Source organism: Rattus norvegicus, chromosome 1 (genome assembly GCF_021556685.1).
Source record: "Rattus norvegicus strain SHRSP/BbbUtx chromosome 1, alternate assembly SHRSP_T2T, whole genome shotgun sequence".
Lineage (NCBI taxonomy): Eukaryota > Metazoa > Chordata > Mammalia > Rodentia > Muridae > Rattus > Rattus norvegicus.
In genome coordinates, this window is record NC_141534.1 from 16,283,734 (window position 1) to 16,287,500 (window position 3,767).

The following is a 3,767-nucleotide window of genomic DNA, read 5'->3' on the forward strand; positions in this document are numbered from 1 at the left end:
TGCTCTTAACCACTGAGCCATCCCTCCAGCCCCTTTGTTATTTCTTAATATCACTATAAATGTGTGTATTTATTTTCTTAATATTGCTATAAATGTGTAAATATTTATTTTTTCCAGCTGGGCATGGTAGAGGCTGGAAAATCAAAACTTTGAGATTATCCTTGGGCCCACACAGTGAGTTGTAAGCCAGTCTGAACAACTTTGGGCCTCAACACACACACACACACACACACACACACACACACACACACACACACACACACACACACTTAAAGCCAACAACCAAAAGATTTTCTTTTCTACTGGGGAGGATGACACAGGTCTGTAATCTAGCATTTGGGAGGTTGGGACAGGAGGATCTAGAGTTTGAGTCCGTACTGGGCTGCATAGTAAGAACTTATCTCAAAACAAGTAAAAAAACAACACCAAAGAGAACACCTATGCTGTACACTACAATAATTAGTTTCTGGTAAGTGGAAATGCTTCTCTTCTTTTCTTGTAATTTATCTTATATGAAAAACCTTGTTAAACAGCAGAATTTAAGGGAGCAGAATGGGACTCTAGGTAGTTAACTGCTATTCTTAAAAAATGAGATAAGAAAGAATGTAGCACGTTAGCTACCAGATATAATATTTTAACATGATAAATGTTATTGCTTCTGTCAATATTAATTGCCAATTATGAGAATGGCAATAGGATTTATTAAAAAAAAAAAATCGAACAGCATGGCTATGTGCCTACATCACCAGTAGGTGGTGGCAGTGAGTCACTAGGAAGATGGTTTAGTCAATTTTCAGTTGCAGTCTGGTCCTTTTATCCTCATTCCCAGAATCAGCTTGCAACCCTTTCCAGTAGATACAATCCTCACTGACACTGCCCAGTGTAAGGGCTTCTGCTCCCCTAATTTTGATCTAACTGGGCCACAATGCTCAGAGAGGGTCCACTCAATTTACCCAAGAGTGCCAATGGGATTCATTTCAAACAACTAAACTCACAACCTGTAATGTATGAGCAGACAGATGCAGGTCAAACTGTCCAATTATCTTTGCCTCTTTGGCTGCTGTGGCTTAAACGACAGCAGTTTCTGGGACAGAGGAAGGCAGGGTTAAGGTTAGGACTCCCTTCCTGTATTATGGGCTGTTGTTCGTCTTATACACAAAGCCCTCGGTTCTGGCCCACTTGAGAAGGAAGGCAAGTTTCCTCACATGCCCTGGGCCTTGTCTCAGGGTTTCCTCACAGGCCTCTCCCCTCTGTGAATGGTCAGTAGAATTGCAGTAAATGTTAAAACCAACAAACAAAAATCCCCTGTAAATGCTGGGAAGACCTGAGCCGCCTATGGGCACTGACATTATATAGCTCTGACATGTCAACTGCTTTAATACCTCTTTTGTTCGTTAGTATTTGTTCGTTAGTGTCTGCATATGTATCCCTACATGGTCTAGAACTGTGTGGCCTAGGCTAGCCTCAACCTCCCAAGTTCTGAAGTTATATGCATGAACCACCACACCAAGCTGATTAATTCCTTTTAAGTGTCCATAATAAGAGGATATGTGTAGTTTAAAATATAAACCACGTGCTCGATTCGGCAGCACATATACTAAAGTTGGAACGATACAGAGAAGATTAGCTCGGCCCCTGAGCAAGGATGACAGGCAAATTCGTGAAGCTTCCATATTTTTTTAGTCATAAGGGAAATGCAAATCAAAACAACCTTGAGATTCCACCTCACACCAGTGAGAATGGCTAAGATCAAAAACTCAGGTGACAGCAGATGCTGGCGAGGATGTGGAGAAAGAGGAACACTCCTCCATTGTTGGTGGGATTGCAGACTGGTACAACCATTCTGGAAATCAGTCTGGAGGTTCCTCAGAAAATTGGACATTGAACTGCCTGAGGATCCAGCTATACCTCTCTTGGGCATATACCCAAAAGATGCCCCAACATATAACAAAGACACATGCTCCACTATGTTCATCGCAGCCTTATTTATAATAGCCAGAAGCTGGAAAGAACCCAGATGCCCTTCAACAGAGAAATACATACAGAAAATGTGTTACATCTACACAATGGAATATTACTCAGCTATCAAAAACAATGACTTTATGAAATTCATAGGCAAATGGTTGGAACTGGAAAATATCATCCTGAGTGAGGTAACCCAATTACAGAAAAACACACGTGGTATGCACTCATTGATAAGTGGCTATTAGCCCAAATGCTCGAAGTACCCTAGATGCACAGAACACATGAAACTCAAGAAGGATGACCAAAATGCGAATGCTTCACTCCTTCTTTAAAAGGGGAACAAGAATACCCTCGGGAGGGAATAGGGAGCAAAGTTTAGAACAGAGGCAGAAGGAACGCCCATTCAGAGCCTGCCCCACATGTGGCCCATACATATACAGCCGCCAAACTAGATAAGATGGATGAAGCAAAGAAGTGCAGGCTGACAGGAACCGGATGTAGATCTCTCCTGAGAGACACAGAAAGAATACAGCAAATACATAGGTGAATGACAGCAGCAAACCACTGAACTGAGAATGGGACCCCCGTTGAAGGAATCAGAGAAAGGACTGAAAGAGCTTGAAGGGGCTCGAGACCCCATATGTACAACAATGCCAAGCAACCAGAGCTTCCAGGGACTAAGCCACTACCTAAAGACTATACATGGACTGACCCTGGACTCTGACCTCATAGGTAGCAATGAATATCCTAGTAAGAGCACCAGTGGAAGGGGAAACCCTTGGTCCTGCCAAGACTGAACCCCCAGTGAACATGATTGTTGGGGGGAGGGCGGCAATGGGGGGAGGGAGGGGAGGGGAACACCCATAAAGAAGGGGAGTGGGAGGAGTTAGGGGGATGTTTGCCCGGAAACTGGGAAGGGGAATAACACTCTAAATGTAAATAAGAAATACTCAAGTTAATAAAGATAAAATACACACACACACACACACACACACACACACACATATATATCACACCAGGAAGATCTAAACAACAACCTATGAAAAGTTGACACATTTACAATGAAATACATAACTGCAGGTAATCACATAGGTTACTATCCTAAATGATTTCAGATGAAGTTTAAGACAGACAAAATGCTCTGCGGCTTTGCCTGCACTCTGACCTTATAAAGGCATATCTCAGTTGAGGTTCCCTTCTCTCGGATGACACTAGCTGGTGTCAAGGTGACGTACAAACTAACCAGGACACAGCAGTCCCAGTAGACAGCATTATGTGCTCAGAGCATTTTCATTTAATTTCCCCCATTTAATTGTCTGCCAACTTAGTCAGAAGTCTCTTAATCCTGCATGCATGGGACAATCTCTGAGCTATCTATTCTGGTTGGGGAACTACTTGTCCGTACTTAAATGATTAACACACTTAAACATGACTTTAGTTCATAGCAAGACTGAATGCTGACTGCAGGTGGATCTCTGTGAGTTGGAGACCAGCCTGGTCTACAGAGTGAGTTTCAGGGCAGCTAGGACTGTGAAACAGAGAAGCCCTGTCTCAGAGGAGAAAGAAAGGAAGGAAGGAAGAGGGGCTGGAGAGATGGCTCAGCGGTTAAGAGCACTGACTGCTCTTCCAGAGGACCTGAGTTCAAATCCCAGTAACCACATGGTGGCTCACAACCATCTGTGATGGGATCTGATGCCCTCTTCTGGTGTGTCTGAAGACAGCGACAGTGCACTCATACTCATAAAACCAATAAATAATTTTTAAAAAAAGGAAGGGAAGAGAGAGAGAGAGAGAGAGAGAGA

At 43.1% G+C, this 3,767-nt stretch overlaps 1 non-coding gene across 1 annotated transcript; it reads left to right on the forward strand.

Annotated features, from left to right (window-relative positions):
- Positions 1-1,573: 1,573 nt before the first annotated feature.
- On the forward strand, positions 1,574-1,680 carry LOC120100154 (U6 spliceosomal RNA). The gene has a single exon (XR_015656658.1). It is a non-coding gene; the product is annotated as a U6 spliceosomal RNA (small nuclear RNA).
- The last annotated feature ends 2,087 nt before the right edge of the window (positions 1,681-3,767 follow it).